Source organism: Polyodon spathula, chromosome 4 (assembly GCF_017654505.1).
Source record: "Polyodon spathula isolate WHYD16114869_AA chromosome 4, ASM1765450v1, whole genome shotgun sequence".
Taxonomy (NCBI): Eukaryota; Metazoa; Chordata; class Actinopteri; order Acipenseriformes; family Polyodontidae; genus Polyodon; species Polyodon spathula.
This window is the reverse complement of record NC_054537.1, coordinates 66,428,075-66,451,809: the sequence shown is the minus strand read 5'-3', so window position 1 is coordinate 66,451,809 and position 23,735 is coordinate 66,428,075. Positions and strand designations below refer to the sequence as shown.

Sequence of the window (23,735 nt, the reverse complement as noted above, 5' to 3'; positions counted from 1 at the left end):
TATTGCCGGAGCGTTTTTCTTTTGCTGGTCACCAGACCCGGATTATAATTAAAACCCCCGTTTCCTACCGGACTACAGCTGTTTGTAATTTCTTCTGCACTGCATCACCTCTACACCTGTTCATATTCACTGGCCAAATTGCCACAGAGCTCCATGCTAAGTCAAAAACATTTAAAAAGAAAGAAGGAAGAGCAGCTATCTAAAGCGGCAGCAAAGTGTTCTAGGATTTATCTAATGTTCAGGTAAGAAAATAGCTTTGATGCACAATTCGTCCCTGACAATAATAATAATAATAATAATAATAATAATAATAATAATAATAATAATAATAATAATAATAATGTGAACCTACATCAGGTTGTGCCTTCCTATGTTGAGTCACTTCTACAGTTTGCATTTCACTTTGTTTGGATCATTTAGGCATATTATTAAAAAAAATATCAAAATAGCAGAGGGTTTTCAGGCCATTTCTTTAGCAGCTGCAATTTAATTTGTTTTCGATGCTTCGCTGTCCATTATTTCACATACATGTGAATATCCTTCAAATAATGTAAACCTACATTTCAATTTCCTTATTTAAATTTACAGCTTAGTAAAAACAAAACAAAAAAAATAAAACACATCTATAACGTAGACCATATTACACATTCGATGATCATATATGGTATGAGAAGATCTGATTCTGTGCTTAAAATTGCATTTCTTTCAAAGCCACGTTATTTGTACAGGTTGTACAAGTTACAGTGGTTAGCAAACTACAGCTGTGCAGACATACTACAGACCGAAGAACTCATTTGGCCACCATCGTTATTACACTCCAGCCATGGGTAAATCTTCAGCCAGTTTACCTGGAAATCTACCCTTAACTTTCCTTTCACTGACATCGCTTATTTGTGATGTTCTATCACTAAGGCTGTATTTTTTCATGGTGAGCATGGATTTCACGATTTCCATGAATTAGAACCAATGCCGTGTAATAATAGTATCTAATTCTCCATGAAAATCTCTGAAAAAATACTATTTTTAGCATTTAAAAATGGACTGATTAAACATTTGCTTCACCTGCTATATGAAATCCAGTTGAACGTACTTACACTAAATTATGAAACACATGGAATAGAGGGTTTTAAAAAAGCTTTAATTACAGGACACAGACAAGCGCTATATTTAGCTTTTGTTAACAGGCTGACAGAGTTTAGTAAAAGAAAATATTTATTTTTTGTCAAATTACCCTTTGTATTTTTAAATTGGATCTTTTACACCATTTTATTTTTACAATGGAAAAATCACCTATATTTTATTTTTGTAACAATTAGTGCGTGACTCACCCAGAAAACATTTGATTTTTGTTTGTTTGAATTAACGTTTCATCAACATAATAGACTCTGTATTTATTTTTTTGTTGTTTTATGAATGAGTATGAATTGCCTTGGTGCCCTTGGATTGGATTTATGTTTTGCCTTTCTACTCCCTAGAACTGCCTTGGTGCCCTGAATCTTCACGCTCAACGAAGGCAACTTTGTCTTGCCCTTCATGACCTTACTCATGCCGTCCACCTTACTTCCAATTTACCTATCTGTCAAACACATTTTTGGAAGGAAAGCCTATATAATTATAATATACTGTGTTTGGATAGTCAGTGTGTTTCATATTGCTATAGCAAGGTGATCAATAAGGAATACAGTATTACTGTTTCTTTATTTGCATTAGTGCAGTATCAGTACAGTTTTGTTTTATATTTTTGGACATTTAATTAATTTTATCTTAGGGAGTGTGTCTGTCGACTTTGACAGGTGGAAAAAGGGAAGCTCTTGTAAGACCCAGCTTTTGTACAGTAGTTCAAATTAACACTACATTTAAAATGTAAAGCCATACTTAATGCATACCCCATAAGTTAGCAGCAAAGTATGTACAAAGGGCATCACTTGCTGTAGGTCAGATAGGTCAGTGGGGTCAGATGCAGCCACCGCCACCCCTCCCCTTATATTGTTTATGCACAGGTAAAATTATTGATGCATATATGCTCTAAAAGAAAAGGTACCAGAGTTTTTTGGATTTCAATTTATTTTGACCCCATTTAGATTTTAGGTTCTCGTTGTTGCTTTAAATTCAGATTCTTTGAAAAAGGTATAATTTATTTTAAGAATAAGAACGACACCGTTTCATGGTAAACTGGCCCAATTAGTGCCTGGTATTTCTCATTCATGATGCTATTTGGGACAGAGAATGTTTAATGCTGACACAACTTTGCCAACCCCACCTCCACCACAGAATTGTTCTGAAATGCTGCCCCTGGTATGTACTGTGTTTAGTGGAAGTACTCATGACTTCAAGGTAATGTTGCACTTTACTCACCCAAAATACATATTACACACAGTTTTTAAATTTGAGAGTAAATTACTCAATGACCCAAAACCTTATCTGGAGCGCTGCTTCCACCTATTGTTCCTCACAGAAATCCTGGAAAACATAACTAAATGATAATGCTAAAACCCAGAAAGCAGGTAATGGTTTACTCATTGGTTCGATCTACACAAATCTTTATGACATCTGCATGTTCATGAAAAGAAAAAGGTTTCAGATATGTGCTAAAGAGCACATAGTCAAAATCAACTGCCTTAATTACTAGACTCTTTCTCGACAGTATTATGGTTCCCTCTTAATATGCTGAGAATATTCTGGATCTTCAGGTTTTATTTCTGTTAATTTAGAAATGTCTACATTTTCCAAAATGAAGTGTACAAAACACGATAATAACCAAAATATCTTAAACAAGAGAAAAGTGGGAACCGTGATAACATCGCTACTAGTGTTAACAAGAGGTAAGAAAATTAATTTTAAAACTGTATTTATTTGAGAGTAACTCAGTTTTCCCAAAAATAAAACATGCAGTGATACAGTTGACTAAACAAACTAGCACAGTATTTTACTGAAGCCTGAACTCACTGGACTGTATTAAATGAACTACATGGTTCTGTACTGTACTGACTCTAAAAGGACTCGGCAAACCAGGACATCCATGGCACTTTAAAATGAATCTGTGTGAGAACAAAATGCTACACTGAACAACCACAACACTATGGACTGGTACAAAAACAGTGTTTCTGTCTGGACCAGTAAATTTAAAATCCAGCAAAAAAAAACTAATATACTGCAGGTCGCCCTGAAAATGATTAAGTAATCCCTGAGGCTCACAAAAGAAGAGGTGGCCCTTTTACACTACATAATCTTGACAAAATGATCTACCTTTTAGTTCTGGTTAATCATAGAAAGACTCACCAGTCACAGACTTCCTTTCTTCTTGACTTACTGTGAGGCATGCTATGCTTGAATTGACATTTCTATAGTTTTCAAGGAGAAAATAAAAAGGACTGCCAGCGTTGAGTGGCTCCCAAGCCACGCAGGCTTTCAGAAGCCAGGCATTTACAACCTGACCTGAAGTGTTTATTCATTTGTCAAAGTGACAGATGCCTTTTAAGTCCGACCTCTGTGACAGCACTTATATGCTGCACCTGGTCCTGACATACAGGTAAGTTACTTATGAGACTGTATGCAAACTGAAGAGATCAATGAAGAGAGCATAAGAGGGGTTGATTTTACATTCTTGGGAATGGCAAATTCTGTTTTTTCAAGATGACCAATTCAATTTTAACCAATTTATTAAGAATTAACAACGTAATTTCAACATGAATTAAATTTATATAAAAAATCTATTTAAATTTTTGGTCTTTTTTTTTTTTTTTTTTTTTAAAGTCCCTGAGAAACTGTAGTTTTCAGGAAAAATCTTTCAGTCCACTAGTAACAATGTACTGTAGGTCAGTCAACAAATAAAGGTGTTGAAAAAACAGCTTATTGCTGGCATTACAATATACAGACTAGTCGAAAATGAGGGGCATTATTACATAAATATACAATTTTCATAAAATTACAGATTAAATACAATGTTCAGGACCCATATCTCTCCCACCTGTAGTTTCATCTGCAACAACACAGACAGGTTTATGCTGTACTTGCTGTAAAACTGCTTGCATGTGTTTCTCGTATACCCTGGACAGATAGAGTTGTCTTAGTTAGAGCAGGGCTCTTCAACTAGTTTTTTTTTTTTAAATTGAAGGGGGCCAGATTGGAAAAAAAGTTGTAGGCAGGCCAGAGTATTTTACTCTGCACATTTTTATCCCTCCTATTAGGTTTCAGGTCAATTACCTTAAATGCTATCTTTCTTTTCATTTCCTGTATAATATTTTAATGACTTTTCCTAAGTTGGGGTCATGAACTAATACACAGAAAACAGAACCTTTGAGATGGTTATTTTTTTTTTTTAGAACAGATCATGTGTACAAATAAGATGTTTTGGGGTCATTGTGACCTGTGGCATTTATCAATGTAGATTTGTGTGCAGGAATAAAACAAACTTCTTCAATTTGTTATATTATTATTATTATTATTATTATTATTATTATTATTATTATTATTATTATTATTATTATTATTATTATTATTATCTCTGGAAATGGTTGCACCTGTCTGGAGATATTTATATACAAAAAAACAAACATTTTATATATATATATATATATATATATATATATATATATATATATATATATATATATATATATATATATATATATATACACACACACACACACACACACACACACACACACACACACACACACACACACACACACACACACACAAAGCAGAGCCTAATTTCCACTGTCAGTATTGCAACAGCAACTCACTGGTAAAGACACTCCAAAATGAGGAGTTTCCAGCTTGGCAATCAGAAGTTTTATCACAGCTCCTGGACTAAAAGACCATAAAAGAATAAAACCTTTGCAACTAAAAACAGTTAATCAATTTAAGGCTGTTTAAATTAGTTTGAATTTGCATCAGCTTAATATCTCTCAAAACATAACAGATGTACCTAAATTCTTAATATAATAGGAGGGTTAAGCACTAATGGCTTTTCAGATTGTATTCCTTAACTACTGACACAGGAAGGGGTCGTGTGTGTGCGTCTCTCTGATTCTGATTCTATGTGTGTTGCGCCAATCACGTCAGATATCCTCTATTACTTGATAAAACACTGTTTCTTTCTGTAAAATAAAAAATACAAAAATAAAAATACCTGTAGTGTTTTGCTAAAACTGCCCAAAAATAGACAACCCACTTACCATCATTCCCTCCCGCAATCCGGTATAACATCAATTTGTACTACCTCGTCAAATTTTACTACCTGCACCAAAATGTTGTTTCAAAGTATAAACATTCAAAAGAGGAAAAATTGAATGGCTGTTCACCTTGTCTCAATTTCCTAACTTAGCTATGAAAGGGCAAGGAAGTAAAATTTGATTGTAAAATAGATGCTATGCGGATGTATCCGTTAGCTAAATGTTGGATGCCAAGGGTAAAATACAGACTTAAGTTCCATGTATTTTTTCACAGATTTCTTTATTAGATTCCCCGATTTTCAATATTTATAAATTATATCTGAAAGTACACATTTCAACACATTAGTATGTTTTTGTTAACATTTATGTATTAGCTAAATCGGGAAAATATGTAATTCCGAAGTGGGTGGCATCAATACAGCCAATTATACCAAGGATTCCTGATTTCGCCCTAATCATTTGCTTTATATTGACAACTTCTCTTTCATCTGGATACGACACATGCCTGTGCAGTCATCACTTTAGTGCCAGCAAAACTCGGCAAGTTGCATGACAGGCAGTTGTTCGGTGTACATTTACCATGTCTCCAACTATATTTGTATGCCAACGGGGCATTTCAAATCTCAGGGCGTTTGCATGGCTCGGTGAAATGCACTATTCCATTCAGACCTGCGTTGTACACGGTCTGGGAATTCATCAATTAATTTCATTAACTCACATCAGTGAAAACTAAACCTTTCTAACAGTTCGTTGTCAACATATTTATCTAAAGGATTACTTCGGTCTTACAGGACACGTTCACAATGGCAATGCTCACTGGTACTGGAATCTATGCACTAAACGTAGCAGATTTTTTTACTTTTATTTTTTGCTTAGATTTTATATACATTGCTCCAATTACTTTAAAAAGTTCAGCCTTCTCATTTCCAGCTGGCTAAATTGCCGTCTACTTTCTCAAATGATCCACCTAAAATAGAATAAAAAGTAGGTTTCCAGTAAAACAATTTCCACAATTCATTACTTATGTAAATCGAGTAAAACATTCCTTCTCTGAGGGCATTTAGTTTCTGGGCTTATGTTTCCAAACAACCTATATTTTCTATGTAAAATCGTCTTTTTTACTCGAAGTGTACAAACAGTATATGTTATAGCATTATAAAATGTCTTATGCACCGACTTAGATCGATCTGAAACCTAGCATGTACAATTAATTCAGGAAACGAAATTCACGTTGCGGAATTAATGAATATGACTGTTGATTATTTTATTTTTATGTGCTTTGTTTTGCTGATTCAATCTTTATTAAAACACATATATCACTATATGAGCTACAAGATGCAATGGTCAGATCTTTTGCTGCATAATCAGTTGCCTCCAACCAAGCTATCAATTACTTAATTGAAAGCTTAACCCTTTGCAGTCCATTTATTCAGTCCTTGTCAGGCACGTCGGGTGCAATTTATTTTCACATAAGCTGTTTATTTTACACGTGCCGTTTAAAATCCCCCCCCCCCCCCCCCCCCCAGAGAAAAACAGGTTTAAAAGGTAATGAATTGCAAAAGGACACTCCGTACTGTATCTCCAGCCAAGCCACACTCCTTGTTCGCTGTATTTTTCACACAGCTCTTTACAGAAGTGCATACTGATAAATCCTCTCCTGATCAATCGTTTTATCACCAAACTCCTCAATTATGTGATCCAAGTCATTATTTTATTACTATAACATCTCAAAAAGCTCAGCAAAAATCTGTGACATTCTTTGAGTGCTGGATGCAGAAGCGGCTATCTCCTTTGTTTATGTCCGCGTTATCTCTGTGGTGCACGGGGCTATCAGATACACCCTTTTTTTTTTTTTTTTTTTTTTTTTTTTTTCCGGCTCTTATCGGTCTCACTCAGCCATTGAAAGGTTTTCTTGGCTTTTTCCGGAGAAAAAACGACTAGACATGTGCTTTACGTCGGACTGGAAAGGGAAAATTGTAATGTTGGAACTGGTCCAACATAGGACTGCAAAGGGTTAACTGAACTAATAATTTGCTAAATTTGACTTTTTAAATTGATTAGCTTACAAAATGTTGGATAATTCAAGTTCCTTATAGAATTTTATATTTATTTAACTTGAAATCTCCAACTCCTTAAAATTAGTAAAAAGCTCTAATTAGTTCCATTAAGGGTTCAATTAAGTAACTGAGAGCTCAGCTGGAACAAGGTTTTCCAGACTTCTGACATTTATAATGCCTTGAAGACTCTTCTCTAGTTTACGCTATTTACAAAACCAAAATCATTCTTAAAACAGTGTTGTCACTCACTGTCCCTGTGGAACTGAGTGCCAGAAATTATTTTAATAGCTTTCACTTATGACCCTGATGTCCTCCAAACCTTTAGGGTGCTGAAAGGCATGGTGCAAACATAGATACACAGTACAAATGTAGGCATTAATGAATAGGTTAATTGCGTTTGCTTTCACTTTGAAACTTTTTACTCTGTCTCCTACGCACACCAGCTGTATAGTTGTTTCATCAATCTGAGTGGCTCTCATGGCGACAATCTACGTAAATAACTTTTACCCTTGTCCAGGGTACTAAATAAACAATGTGATTTCTAGTAAGCCATGTATTGCAGTGTTTTGTATCAGACTGCAAGCACAAGCCAAAAAGGGAAGCTGCTCCAGATTTCCTATAGTAACTCATGCTAATCTCCTAAAGAAGTGGTATGTCAGTTTGTGCTACTCTGTATTAATAAAAGGAATAAGAAATATCCAAAACCATTTGTGTATGTAATTTGTAGACCAAAGTGATTTTCCATTTCAACATTACTCTTTTCCATTTGAAGTAGTTTCCATGTTTTTCCATTTCATATACCTATAACTTGATATTTATGTAACGGACATTTACTTTCAAGCTACGTTGTTCAAGTAAATGCCAATACATTACTTATTGTTATTTGTATGTATTTTAATCGAGCAACAGTTAACAGAATAAAAAATGCATTAAAAATGAAAGAAAAAATACAACTTACTGTAGAAATTAATGTTTACAGAAAATGCAACAGAAATGAACTTTTTTTAATGTATTATTTATTAATGCACTTGATTATTCTCAGACTTGGCAGTTAATGAGAGACAGCAGCATGGGAAGGTATACTCAGAATCTTGGAAGACTAAAAATAAATATAAGGACTGGTTGGTCCCGTGAATATTTTTAGAAACTTAAAATGTGTGTTTTTGTTTATTTTATTTTTGTATAAAATGCAAAAGAAAAAATGGAATACATGAAAAAATAGAAAACAAAATAGAGCTTATAGTTTACCTTTTCTGTATTCAAATTAATACTGCTTATCATCTTGTTTAATTTAGAAATTGCTTCACATTTTTCTCTTCTGTCTCATTTGGTAGTATGGTACCTATAATGTGACATTGTTAGTTTTTGTGCCTCAAATATCATTTCTCTGTTTCATTGGTGTCTTTCACCCCTTTTTTCTGTGTGTATAAATTACACTATGTAACACAATTTTTGCTCCTGGGTAGTAAGTATTATTTCCTAATTGCTTATGCCTCAAAAGTATAGAAAATGGCTATTATTCCCCACAAACTTTGCTTTTGTGACCAGGACAGTGATATTTAAAAATATCACTATTTCCAGTGGTAAAATGGGCAAATGTGTGTCTTTTCGTTCACATAAAGTCAGAAAAAAACAACATATGAATCCAAATTAACATGTATTTATACTAAAGTAATACAAAGATGACTACAAAAGATTTAGAAGTGAGTAGTTTTTCGAGATTTACAATTATACTGTAAATACAGTATAATTGTAAATCTCGAAAACTACTCACTTCTAAATCTTTTGTAGTCATCAAAATAAATGACTTGGATCGCATTACTGAGGAGTTTGGTGAAAAAACGAGTGATCAGGAGAGGATTTATCAGTATGCACAACTATGAAGAGGTATGTGATAAATACAGTAAACAAGGGGTGGGGCCTGGCTGGAGATGCAGTATGGATTGTCCTGTTGATATGGCATGTCTTGTAAACCTGTTTTACTGAGAAAAAAAAAAAAAAAACACATTTAAAACAGCGCGTGTAAAATAAACGGTGTGTGTGAAAATAAATTGGACCTGACGCGCCTGATAGGCGCTGAATAAATGGACTGCTAAGGGGTAATGATTCTAATTATTAAAAAAAAAAAAAAATCATGTGATGTTTTGTTTCTGGTTCCCACATACACCATGCAACACAACAACATTATTTATATAGAATCGCCCAGGGCACTTTTCAAGGTTAACTTGAAAAACAACTCTACACGACTAGTCAAAAAGGTTACAATCATAGCAGCTTCAGAATCTTTCAGCACATCACTCAATTCACGTCAGAACAGATTGCTGGTTAAAATACTAGGCCTACCTACATCATACAGGACGCTCATTTTTGTTTTGAAGAACACACTAACCACAAGGCACAAGTGTTTTCACACAATTTTCTGCTACTGTCGGACGATACCAGCAAAGGTTTACATTAAAAGACTTGTAGAAATAGTTTCGACATATAATGGGTTTCAAGGAACACAGACAAAAAAAAAAAAAAAAAAAAAAGAATACAATAAAATTCCCTATATCTGAAACTGCTCATTTGTGACCCTGTAGCAGCATTTCCCTTTAGCAGCGGTACTTTGAGATCAAAGAACTCTGAATGTACATGTGGTTTATTCTTCAAAACTGCAGAGCATTTGCTGTCCTAAAATTATACTGTAGGTTTCCCATACAAATAAACAAATGTGGACAGCTAAACAATTTAACAAGGCTGCTTGTGCTGAAGTACAAAAATAAAATGTACCCTCCTCCTGCAAAATTTGTCCTCTTTTTAAGAGTACATTTCAATAACACTGAAAGGTTTGTCTGTTAGTACTTTGATGTGCGTTGGAAGGCTATACTGAAATCATTTTGCAAACAGACAGTTGTGAATCAGATACAGCACCCGCTTCGCTTATAACCCTAAACATGTGGGAACGTTGGAATTTCCCCACTCACAAACTTCTACAAACTTGATCTTGTGGTTTATCACATGACAAGAACCACTCAATGGAACCAAATGCTTACTAAACTATTGTCTTTTACACAGTGCAACTGGTGATAAAAAATATTAAAACTGGTATAGTTGTCAAAAATGGCTGCTTCTTAAGCTGGTTAGAAATGCTATTAAACCTGCAGTATTAAGCAATTGTAATTTTTATTTTTCTAAACACTACAGACATAAAACTACAGTGTGGTCACACTGACATTACTATTGTGAGAGATATATTCTGACAAAACAGAACATCAGATAAGATTACTGGACTGTAGAAGTACAACCTAGGTGCAGGATCTAATGTCCCCTTGAGATTTGAGGGAGTTGGCCAGTACAGATAAAAGATCAGGAGCTCAAGACAATCATAGTCAGAAAAGTACACTAAGAGGGCATTACAATAATTGGAAGGTTTCAATCAATGTTAAATATTCAGAAACCTGTAACATCCAGTAACAAAATGCATATAAATGCTGATAATACTTCAGATTCCTCCAACTGTACATTAAATATTACCCTGGATTTGATGATACAATTATCTATCTGGTTCAACAAAAAATGTATGACGATAAATTAAGATGATTCTGTAATTTGTAAAATGTTTCTAAATTAAACTGAAATAGACTACCACAAAATGGTTGACAAAATAATAGATTTTTACATGCAAGGTACCGTCTGAACCTGTAAAATTCACACCAAAAAAGATTCACAATAATCATGTAGAGAGCATCATACGCCAATGCTGATGTGCATGTATATTTTAGAGTAAAGGTTGCACTAATAATCTCCTGGCTTTTAACTTAAAGCAAAGTGCCTATACTTACAGATAACAATGCATTTAGGAAAAAAACTCAATACATCCAACACACTAATTCAGCCCAATGAAAACCTCTGAAACCAAAAAAAAAAAAAAAAACAAAAAAAAAAAAAAAAAAAAAAAAAAAAAAAAACTTAGAAAAGAGTAAGTTCAGAACAGAAGGTAGGAAGCCTTAATGTGTCCAATAGTGTTTTCACAGCAAATTGGCCAGTGTTCAAATCCCAGTGTTAACCGTTTTTACGTGTAAAATTTTCACATTTGACAGCACGCTGTGTTGTTTCATATCTAAACTAAGGTATATTTCACAGTGTAAAATAAAGTACACTAATCCAGCATCACGGATTCTAGTCAGCGGGTTCTGGAACTGACGGAGAAGTTCAAAGTAGGCTAATATTGTAACGGGCACTGCTGGACTAACTCGCCGTTGCCACCTGTTGGCTGATTGTGTGCCGTGCCTGGGGCCGGGCTCCACAAATATGTTAATTAGAAGCAGAGGACACTGGGATTGGGAAATAGGGTAAGGGAAATACTGTTTAAATGTTTTACACTATGAAAGTGTTATCTTTTTCAGAAGTGTAATATATACACTGGAAAAGTGTTACATTACACTGGCCAATTTGCTGTGTTGTTGTACCCTACATGTCTTTGCCTAAGTCCTTTTTATTAGCGAAGACTGGGAACTACAGCCAGCATTAAGCAAAACAATCTCGAACATGGCATTCTGTTAACACTCTTAAACGGCTACTCTGAAGTCAAGTAAAATCACAGACTGTGGAAACAGTATTAGAAACTAGACAACTTTTAACAAATGTATCTACTCAGATTTTTTTTTTATTTTTTATTTTCTGAGAAAGCAAACAAACACTGGCTGTGTTGAACCTTTTTAAAAAAAATGATACCTAGATGTACACAAGAACATTCAAAATTGCTCTCTGTCACAGTGATGACAGTGTTGCTTTAAAGAGTAAATAGCAGGTTCTGAAAAATACAGCGTTACACATCCCCACGTGTTGCTACAACTGTTTAAATAATGTACCTGTCAGTTTTATTTTCATTGTTAGCATCCTGACTACTTTTTACATTTAAAACTTTAAAGTCAGTTTCAAAGCTCTTTTCAAAATGGCTGCTCTAGTGCACTGAGGTTCGAGATCTGCCTTCTAAATCACTGCAGGGAGAGTGGTGAAATAAAAAAAAAACCTAACAAGTGCTCTGGCTTTTCCATTCCGTACCACATCATGGATTGTTATTGCTGCGTTATCTGCTTGACAATGTGGGCAATAATCCTTGCACTCACTAGTGCAGTCAGTTCACTAGAGCGGACATTTTGAAAAGAGCTTTGTAACAGATTAAGTGTAAAATGTTTTCAGGAAAAGGTATGTTATTTAAACAGCTGTAGCAACACGCTATATTTCTCAAAACCCTGCTACTTACTCTTTAAAGGCTATATATTGAACAATAAACAAATAATACTTTATTTATTTTAATGTATTTTGGATGTGCAGTATTGTTTGTAGTGCATTTTAGAATAGTAAATGTACAGCTCATAAAGTGAGGAGCAATGACACTGGCAGGCACCACACGAGCTTCCGCTCAAAACACTGTGGATGCACCTCAGTGCTGACCTAAACATCCAGCTCTGTGCCTCTCTCGATCAGACACTGGAAAACTGTGTGGTTGTTTCACCACTCCACAAGTGACCGCATTTCGTTTTGTATTCTTTCACAGGTGGAAAAATGTTCCTTAAAAATAAGTTCCTTGTAGTAAGTGTACAGACTACAGCTCACATCTAATTCCAATAATGAGAAAATATAGTTTTTTTTTTTTTTGTTTTGTTTTTTTTTATCCAGTCAGCTTGTATGTCTTCTTCCGTTTGACATAAGTATATTTTATTTATGATTTTAAATCCTTTTTTGACTCATTAAAACCACTGATGTGGCACAGACTTTTTTTTTTTTTTTTATTTTCAGGGTAACAGTGGTGTTCTCAGTGGATTTTAGGTTTACAAATGTGGAGAAGCACATCCCAACTACTAAGCCAAAGTTCACAGTATGTGTTGAATTCTCCAAACCCAGAACGGCATAAAACCTGACAAACATGTGCAATTGCCATTCCATGTAAACAATTCAGGGAAAACAACCGACATAGACTCTGCTGATGTACCTCAACTACAGCAAAATAAATGATAATGTAGTTTGGTATTCTAATCTTCCTTTCTTTTTTTTTGTACTGAAGTTCCTGGTAGTGGAGGCGAGTAGCACTGTGAACTCCCACATCATGCATGAGCATTGCCAGTGTGGTCTCCATCGATTCGTACCATACCAGTCCAATGGGGGGAGATTTGAAATGGATGGCCTGTCACTGTTCAGTGACCCATTAGGCCAACCATGTTCTTGGGTGGGAAACTTCTATTTTAAGGCATTCATTACAAATGCAGACTACAGTAGGGCATAAAACACCTGTCAGTAATTGTGTACTATGCAAGAACAATTTCTAATAATTAAATTAAAAAAAAAAAAAAAAAAAAAAAAAACCCTTGTATATACTTCCGGGAATTGGGTAATAACAATACTATATCATTGCTGTAATGCGGTCAAAGTTAATTAGCAGTAAACCTATTAGCGGGTAAAATGCGGCATTTCGTTGATTATGAAGCTTACAGTGCTGCAGAAGCAACTAAATAATTGTTAAAGTGTAATAGTAATTATTTTATTAACAACAACACTCTAAATTGTTTTGCTGTACAAGGGGAGGAAATTGCCTTTGAAGATAACCCTATTTTTATGCACATCTGCAAAAGCTAATTAACGAGATGTTCTTTTGTATTTTATATTATCTCAGATTTGGACAAGGTTCACACGTCACAAAATTTGCTTGCTGATTTTTAATTAACAAATATATGCGTACTAACGACGAGATAAAACACTGTTGTCTCCCATCTCACATGCGGACACCAGAATACACACTAAAAACTTCAAGTCACACATCGATGTCCACATCAGCTTTTAAGTGCCGTGGGAACGCGTCCATATACTACATTTTAAACATTTTGTTTGGGGTGCCATCGAAAGAAAGTTTATAGCTTTACTTTCATGTTACTTTGTTTCCTAACATGTGACCGCGAGTTCGTAAAAATAACACTATAAAACACCCGCCTCGCAGCACGTCTTGAACAAGAAAAATAAAACCGGCGAACCAAAACATACCACCAAGCGAGCCAAGCAGCCAGCACAAGAAAATAACAACAGCACTTAGCGCAACAAGACTAAAACAACCCCGATTCGAAACAGAAATCGCATTTGCCGTGGCGACAAAAACAAAAACAAAACAAAAAAAACACTTGCAAACTGTCAAAATATAGTTTCGATACAAATAGATTATACCAAAAAAAAAAGACAAATCCCGGAGTTCATAAGTGATTATGCAGAAAGCAGGATTTTCCACTCCTGTAGAATCGACTATGATTACGCGTTTCAGTGACTGAATAAAAGCACTGTTACTAACCTGTGTGTTAAAAGACTTTTCTTCCACCATCAAAGTGCTGATGTTTTGAATATGTATCACGGACAGACTAACTTATTTACTCTCCTCCGATGCCGATGTGCTAATGCTTTCACTTCCTCTTTCCTCCGCCTACTACTTGCCAATACGGACCAATTACATTACAACTAGCGTAGGACTGTGTAGCCCTAACCTCTGTAATACGGACCAATTACATTGCAACTCTTGCTGACAATAATATATAACTTTGCCGTCCCCTTTTGCTGCTGCAACAACTGGGCATGCTAAAGGCGGGGGGGGCGGGGGTGAATTAAGGATTTGATATTGGTACACAGTGAAGCCAAATAAAAAATAATAAATGCAATACAGTATTAGATTGAACAAACGAGCCACTGACTTTAAGACAGATTTATAGCATCAACAATATTACATGTTCTTAGGATAATTATTATTTTTAATTATAATACTTTTTTTCTGTTTTTGTTTTTGTTTTTTTGTTTTTTTTACCAGTTTAGTTTGATTTTATGGTATTAGAAAAACCTCACGTGACTGATTGGTTTGATTAAATCAGCGACATGTATTTTTAAATATAATAAAACAAAACACATCCCCTATTGCAAGATTTCTGAGCCCACGCAGTTTTCCATGGGTAGGATACTACCTGAGTACAGATGAGATTATATTACCTGTAACACATTAATGAAATTAATTGTAACAAAGATCATCAAAGGTAAATTGTTACTATCTGTCTCCTGATAATATGTGTAATTTTACCACTGCAACATAGAACTGTCACTGAACCACAAAATGCCTTACTTTACTGCCAGTTTAGATTTATACCAGCTTTCTTGACTAATTTAAAGCAAATGCATGCTGTTTTGCTCAGTTCTTGATAATAATCCACGCTAATACAGGCACATTCATAGGGTTATGTTTATATTTAACCTAAACCAATTATTGTGCACCTCTACACAAAACTGTAGAGCAGTGACATCAACTCTGGCATCATTGTAAAATAAAGTAAAAATGCAGGGTGTGGACTAGAGTTTAGAAAACAGCTGCTGTGTAGTAAACTTTCAACAGAATGCAGGGTCACCATGTAGGGCACTGTGGTAAATCAGTGTGATGCTTAAAGGAACAGAAATTCCAAAAGATTTAGACATGCAAAACTGAGAACTGTCTTACGTACAAAAGTGGGCAGAGACGTGGCAAATTAAGTTGAATTTTCAACAAATGTAAATCCTACATTTCTCAAGTGTTTCCATATTTAGGTCTAATAGTTGTATTTTAATGCTTGGGGAAAAAAAAAACACTTCAATCCAATTAGTCCATCATAATGGCATAATGAATATTATCAATTACTGGAAACCAATTACAATCCACTTGCCTAAAATTGGTTTCTAATAATATTGGAAAATACCACAGGGCTTTGTAACTAAATCATTTCTCAGAAACGTTTACTGGTAGTAGCAATAGTTGAATTCTACTTTGTGACCCTCAAAAAATGACCTTAGTCCCTCTACATTTCCCTTAGCGCACTGCAGCCTATAATTTGACTTCTATAAAAATGTATTGCACTGCTGTGTGGAGACAAGGGGAGCGTATCCAAATGTATTAGTGCAGGGACAAATAAGAATGCCGGTGACATTCATCCCTAGTATGATTATATATAGAAAATCAGAGCTTTTGGTTAAATTAATAAAATAAATAAATCACCATGCCATTTACTACATGCACATAAACAAAAATTAAGTGTGACATACAAACAGACAGAAGATACATGACACGGTCATATCCCCACAGACTCCATTGGATGAAGGGTCTTAACACATTTCAACATAATTAGACCAACTGTTTCTGGAAATAGGTAAAATATACACACTAAACTACATGTTTCTCATTATATGTTGTTTTTTTTTTTTTTTTTGTTCGTTTGTTTTTATTATTGTATTATGCCTTGTTAGTTTACACTTGAATATTGAATGTATCACATCATTTTGTTGTACGTTTGAACTGTATTGTTAAATATAGGGTTTGATTCACAAAGCTTGCTTAATAGTTTGTTTGGATAACTAAATGGTGCTTGATATTTATAAGTGCTGTTTAGAGTAAAATGTGTATGGGTGTAGCTGCAAAAACATGATCACACCCACCATTCACTGCTGTAAACAAACACCTTACTGTCCTCGCTGTTTAATGCTTACAATAAAGCATCTGGTATTTACTTTGTTATATTGCATGGCAATGTGACCTTTCTGCTTTTGTTATTTAAATGAAGGTGACATGTTTTTAACTGAACACTCAGAAAGCAATTATTGGATCAATCCATTCTTAATCGATCTAAAAAATAAATGTATTCATCTGAATTATATTCACAGGATTTCAAACTTAAATTGGGCTTGAGAGTGTGGAGTGTTTCCTTTTAGAACTACAGTACATGCAAGTTGCAAAGAATTGTGTTTATTTAAACTGTTTTATTAGGACATGTTCAGTAGCTCATGACAATCCCAAAACTAATTGAGAAATGAATGTCGAGTTGATTGTGCATGGTACATTTAAACCTGGCATAGCACCTGCTGGCAGAGCGATTATTGTCCAGCAATTGGAAAAGTAATTATCCAAGATTTGTAAAACCCATTTTATTTTCTGCTGAAAATGTGTTAGGTACCCTAACAGACTTATTCTGTGAATTGAACACCTTATTTCAACATTTGCTTCAACTCCCAAGGAAGACATTGATTTAAAGTCCAGGCTATCCGGGTGCCCACACCCATTGTGAATTCTTATGATTAATCTTTTGGGTCAGTCCATAGAGGCCTGTGATAAAAAGTTGCTGTATTAGGTATATTCGTAACAGAAATTCCCAGTCGCGGTGGTAAATATAAAATCAGATCTATCATTATCATTAGAAAGTAGATCACCGTGAGGAAGTACCGGTGAAGCAGAATCACATTGGTTAAAGAAATGTTTGATGCCATCCATGTGAAGATTTTGCTGTATATAGAACACTGTGTAGCTTTGTCTATCTATGTTTACAGTCTCCCTATAACTGTGCCCATTAGATGTAGTTTATTTGTCAACATAAGAAAGAATGGGAGATGGCAAACCCACTTTAATAATATAATCCTCTGGAACACAAATATGCATTGAAGAAGTTACAAAACATTTTACTTAGTTGTCAGAAGAAAGAAAAAAAAAAGCTTACCATACGTTTTTCTCCCAAGACAGCAGCACGCAAAGAGAAAGGGAAGCTTTTATTAGTGCATACTGAATCAACTTTAAAAAATGTCAAGATTAATGAGTCCATAAAAAAATACTAAGGCTTGGGGTTTCAGTTCCTTGTAGTACATCTGTCTGCCCTGACACATTTTTCATTAAAATAAAATCTATAATCTCTGGGGTTTCATACAATCCATGAAAAGTGAAATGCTGTGGGTTTTCTCACACCAGTGATTTTCTTAGTTATTTCACATTCAAGATTTTGCTGAGACTGTGGAAGCCACATATGTGAACATTTCACAGGCTAAAAGTCATTTTCCACTGTTTGTCTACATTAAACTTTCCTAACAATAAAATAGAAAAAATAAAAGGCACAGTTGTTAGTCATTCAGTTAAGAAAACGGCAGTGCCTTAAAAGTACAATTTATTCTTTGCATTGCTGTGCTTTATTCAGTATTTATGGGTATTTAATGTAATGATCCAAACAGCGGTGTATCTTAATCTATAACTTACATTGGCAATGTAGAAAAAACAAGTTAGAAAAACGCAACAGCCGTTTAAAGTGGTGATATCAAACACAAAAGCCCAAGTTAGGAGAAGCAATCGGGGCAACCTTGTCAAGCATCAAGCAAATAGACACAATTGGAAAGCTGCTGGGGCCCATTATTGCTTCTAATTTTGGACAAAAGAGTTATAAAAAAAGGTGACAAATACAGATGCAATCACTTTACAATATTTTCCATCCACTCATTTTCCAGTTTCAAACCACAATTAGGCACTTTTATGTTTTGCAGACTTGAGAATTTTTAATTAAGCTTTTATTTTTCTTTTATATTCAATGTGATTGACGTGGCACTTATATATGATTGAAATAAAATACTATAGATACTAATGAGAGCAAACAGATACAAAAGAAAAACAAGGGAACCGCAAATCTTTTCAAGAAAGCTGGAAGACTTTGTATAAATGGATTTTATATTTTTAAACGCTGCAATAACAGTTGTGCTAGTGAAGCATCCACACTATAATTTGACAGAACAGGTAATTTATTTGCACTGTGCAGAACCTTATTTTTCCCATTGGTGCTTGAGCCCTGGAGCGCTCATGGAATCACCTATTGTGCATGTATTATCAGTGTTTAAAGCCTGGTTTTCAAACAAACTGATTATCACTCACCAATACTGTATTGGTATAATAAAAGTGTGTTTTTAAAAAAGTAATTTCAGCTTTCAGTCACTTAAAATATGCTGACGATAATGAACACCAGTTTTCTAAGCATTATTTGTAAATGCTTAAATTCACCATTGATACACTCTGTTAGAAAATGGACTTTGTTGCATTTTTTTTAATTATTCATCATTTATAATCATAAAATCACAATTGACAAGATTAAATACGTTACTTTACCTCCTGGGCGCTGCCAATAGGGTCACACGACTGCGATACTGCACGCCGATTAGATTATTTTATGGAAAGAAATGATCATTTGAGTTGTATTTAACATGGTATTGTATTTGTATTTTTGCATTTAAACTTTTCATATATAATCCTTGGAAGGCGCGGATAAGCTCGGCCCGACGTGCCCGAACCGTCAATGCAGGGTGACGGAGACTCATTTAAAGCGAGTCTATGAAGCCGAAGCGCAGCCAACTCGCTTGACTAATACAGCAAGTGTGCTGGCCACGTATTTGGATGGTGTACATCACGAGACCCCGCTCCTTAAGCCTGTGGCCATGGAGTTGCATCTCCTGTCCAGCATGCTGCTGTAGATCTCTGGTTTCTAGGGGCAAGCCCTTGGCCGGAGCCTGGCTAGCTCGGTTGTGGCTCGTAGACAGCTGTGGATGACACAAGCCAGAGTCCCTGATGTGGATAAGGCTGTGCTGCTTGATGCGTCCATATCCCTGGGTCATACTTTTGGGCCAGCTGTGGAGGAGATACTGCTAAGATCCCACCGGGAACGAGAGGCGTCCTGTCAGGTTGCCGCATTGCTCCCTCCCCATGCCTCTGCATGGGGTAGGTCGAGCCGCTGGCGAGCTCCCCAGACTCGAACTGTCACCAGAACAGTCCCAGTCCCCACAGCTCCACTGGGTGACTTAAGGCATCACCTACAGTGCTCATCAGCAGGTAACCGAGCCCAACCAGCAGGCAGAGGGAACGCAGGTCGTGGTCAGTCCACAAACCAGCATCATAGGAGACGTTTTCAAGGCCAGCACCCTAAACACTCACTCCAGACTGCCTAGCCCCAGCCTCAGCAGCCTGAGTAGGGCCCCTGAAGGCTGGCAGCCTCAGACCCCCTTTTTGGCACAACAGCTGCAGTACTGGCGAGCTTGCACCTCAGACTCCTGGGTGCTCGCCACCGTGCAAACCAGCTATGCACTTCAGTTTCACTTGGGACCTCCTCCCTTTCGAGGTGTCACAAACACTTTCATGACAGACCCTCTACAAGCCTCGGTACTTCAGAAAGAAGTGGCTGCCTTGCTTTACAAGTGAGCCATTCGTCTTGTAGATCCCATCTTCCACATAGAGCTGTACTACTCGAGGTACTTTCTGGTACCCAAGAAAGATGGCGGCTTTCAGTCCATCTTAGACCTGAGGCTCCTAAACACGTTCTTAAAAGAAATGAGGTTCTTAATGCTGACACACTGTCACATCCCTCAATCCGTCCAGCCGTGCGACTGGTTCACCACCGTGGACCTACAAGATGCATACTTTCATGTTCTCATTCGTCCAGAGCACAGAAAGTACCTGCGATTTTCCTTTCAAGGAAGTGTGTACGAGTTTGCTGTGCTGCCATTCAGCCACTGTCTATCTCCACCTACGTTTTCAAAGTGCGTGGATGCTATCCTGGCTCCCCTGTGGCTGCAGGGGATCAGAGTAATAAACTGTCTCAACAACTAGAGGTTTGGCTACATCTTGGGCCCTTTTCAAGGGTGCCTCAATGTCTGACATTTGGGGTTAGATAGTGTTGTGCGTCCCTCATGTGCTGCCGTTCCTTCTCCCTCACAACAGCTTTGGTATACATTATCCCATACCTAATGTAGTGGTGGTCATCATCGAATTGAAAGGGAACGTTAGGTTACTTACCGTAGCCCTGATTAACTGAAAGAGAAGACGACCACCACCCATGAGGTAACTTCGGTCACCCTCACAGGTTCCATGGAAAAAGAGGAGGATCTTCTTGTGAGTGACGGTTTTATTCCCTCGGTGGGTGGGACCGAGAGCATCATCCCAGGAAGGGGCCTTTCGGCAGCTCTGGTATTGCGAGCTCAGAGGTCGTCTTCTCTTTCAGGGAACCAGGGTTACGGTAAATAACTTAACATTTTCTTTGTTTGACTCTGTACTGATAAAATAAATTCCTGGATGGGACAAATAACATGGCAACAAACGTGCTGCATATATGGACATTATTAAACAATACCAGATACCTTTGGGTAACCTAGTTTTGGGACTGTTTCTAATTGATTTCCACAACTGTATAACTTGGCAAAGCTCTGCCTTACACTTCCAACCAATTCAATGGATGCAGATGTGCAGTCTCAATGTATGGGCAGGTCCACACCAGACAGAGAATATCGGCAGCAGCTGCTGGGGGGTGTTGCATCCTTGCCTTTTAACAAATGACAGCGCTCTGTTTTAGTAAGGAAGTAAGTACAACTATTTTTAGGCTTTTAAAGTGCTCTGAAATATTATCTAGGTTTATTTAATGTTTAAACAGGTCCGCAAAATGTCAGTGAAATCTTAATTATAACCCTAATCCTAACTAGACGATTTGGCCATGCACATAACATCCTTTTTGCCGATGACATAACCGTAGAACTCCTTGCAGTTCAAGCTGAAACTCCTTGAGTTCATTTCTACTTTTGAGCTTTGATTACTTGTGCAAGCTTCAATTCACAGTCACAATAAATAATAATAATAATAATAATAATAATAATAATAATAATAATAATAATAATAATAACTAGAACTGCCAGGCAGTTTTACAGCTCCCAAGCCCCAGTATCAGTACCCATCTAAGTGTTTTTAGTTCTCAATGTGCCAAGTTTAAAATCAGCAACTTCAACTGTTCCACAGAAGAAGATTTTGAAAGTTTTTTTTTTCAAAAATGGATCAGGCAGCCATCTTGTTTTTCACGCATGTTTCTTAAAAGTCAGTTTTATTGCTACAGTGTCAAGGATGATGCTTGTGAAGTTTTGAGTTAGTCAGGTAAACCGTTTGTCATCTGAGGCAGTTTTAAATTTCAGACGTAAACATACACCTGGTGGCCATCTTGTTTTATAAAACATAACCATTTTGACATATTTGTATTCCATTGTTACGGGGACAATAACTACCATGTTTGGAGTTTGTTGGTGAAATGGTTTTCAAATAGCAGCAGTTTGCTGTTAAGGGCGCATTTCGATAAGATTTGTGGCAGCCATTTTGACATTAAAATTTATCGCAGAAACTTGTGCTTCACAAACTTCATGCGGGTTTGCTGATGATATATGCCAAGTTTCAGATAAATCATTTCACCGGTTCCCAAGAAGAAGATTTCGAAAGGTTTTATCGAAAAATGCGTCCGGGCGCCAATTCCAAGGACGCACAGCAACATTTTTTCAGCATCAGACAGCCAATGTATCCAGCTTGTTAGCTGCCAAGTCAGAACCTGATCAGTCACGAAGCAGCAGCAGTTTAAAGTTTTGGGAATAATAATAATAATAATAATAATAACACTATGTAACACAATTTTTGTTCCTGGGTAGTAAGTGTTATTTCCTAATTGCTTATGCCTCAAAAGTATAGAAAATGGCTATTATTCCCCACAAACTTTGCTTTTGTGACCAGGACAGTGACATTTCAAAATATCACTATTTCCAATGGGAAAACAGGCAAATGTGTGTTTTTTCGTTCACATCAAGTCAGAAAAAAACAACACATGAATCCAAATTAACATGTATTTATACTAAAGTAATACAAAGATGACTACAAAAGATTTAGAAGTGAGTAGTTTTTCGAGAATTACGATTATACTATATTTACAGGATAATCGTAAATCTTGAAAAACTACTCACTTCTAAATCTTTTGTAGTCATCTTCGTAAAATTCCAGTCAAGAGCAAATTGCTCTAACCACTACTCCACATACAGTGCTGTGAAAAAGTATTTGCCCCCTGTCTGATTTTCTGCATTTTTGCACATTTTTCACATTGCATTTGATCAGATCTTTTTGGGGATTGTAGCAGTATCGAGAGGGAGTCTGAGAAAAAAAAAATGACACCAAAGTCTGGTGCTTCTTTCATTTGTTTGGTGTGCAAGGTAATCAAACATGCAATCTTCAGGTGTGAAAAAGTTATTGCCCCCCTCCCCCCCAGTTAACTCAACCCAATTAAAGGGATAATTAGGGTCAACTGTTTGAATACTATGGTTAACAATCAGGCCTGATTTGGGCCAGCCCTGCCCAATATAAATCTGATTAACTTTGGCCCTTACCGTCAGAGTGAAGTTGTCAGCACACAGGTTCTAGAGACACATCATGCCATGGTTAAAAGAAATTGCTGTAGACCTCAGGAAAAAAAAAAAAAAAAAGTTGTTGATGCCTATTAGTATGGAAAGGCTTACAAAGCCATTTCTAAGGCTCTGGGGCTCCACCAAACCAAAGTCAGAGCCATATTGTCCAAATGGAGAAATTTTGTTACAGTAGCGAATCTTCCCAGGAGTGTCTGTCTTGCGAAAAATCGCCCAGGAATTCACAAAGAACCCTAGAACAACATCCAGGAATCTGCAGATCTCTCTCGCCTCGGCTAAGGTCAGTGTTCATGACTCCACCATCAAAAAGTCACTGGACAAAAATGGGATTCATGGTAGAGTAGCAAAGCAGAAATCACTGCTTACTAAGAAGAACATGAATGCTCATCTCAAGTTTGCCAAAAAGCACCTGGATGATCCTCAAGAGTTCTGGAACAATGTTCTATGGACAGATGGGTCA

The 23,735-nt window shown here is 36.3% G+C and overlaps 1 protein-coding gene across 6 annotated transcripts in view; it reads right to left on the bottom strand.

Annotated features, from left to right (window-relative positions):
* Positions 1–14,681, bottom strand: part of LOC121314769 (engulfment and cell motility protein 1-like) — a 154,749-nt gene extending 140,068 nt beyond the window's left edge. For 2 of the 6 annotated variants that reach the window (XM_041248419.1, XM_041248422.1), the window contains exon 1: positions 14,553–14,681. The gene's annotated coding sequence lies outside the window, so the exon portion shown is untranslated. The remainder of the gene's footprint in view (positions 1–14,552) is intronic. The other 4 variants (XM_041248421.1, XM_041248423.1, XM_041248424.1 and 1 more) reach the window with 2 other exon arrangements.
* Between the last annotated feature and the right edge of the window lie 9,054 nt (positions 14,682–23,735).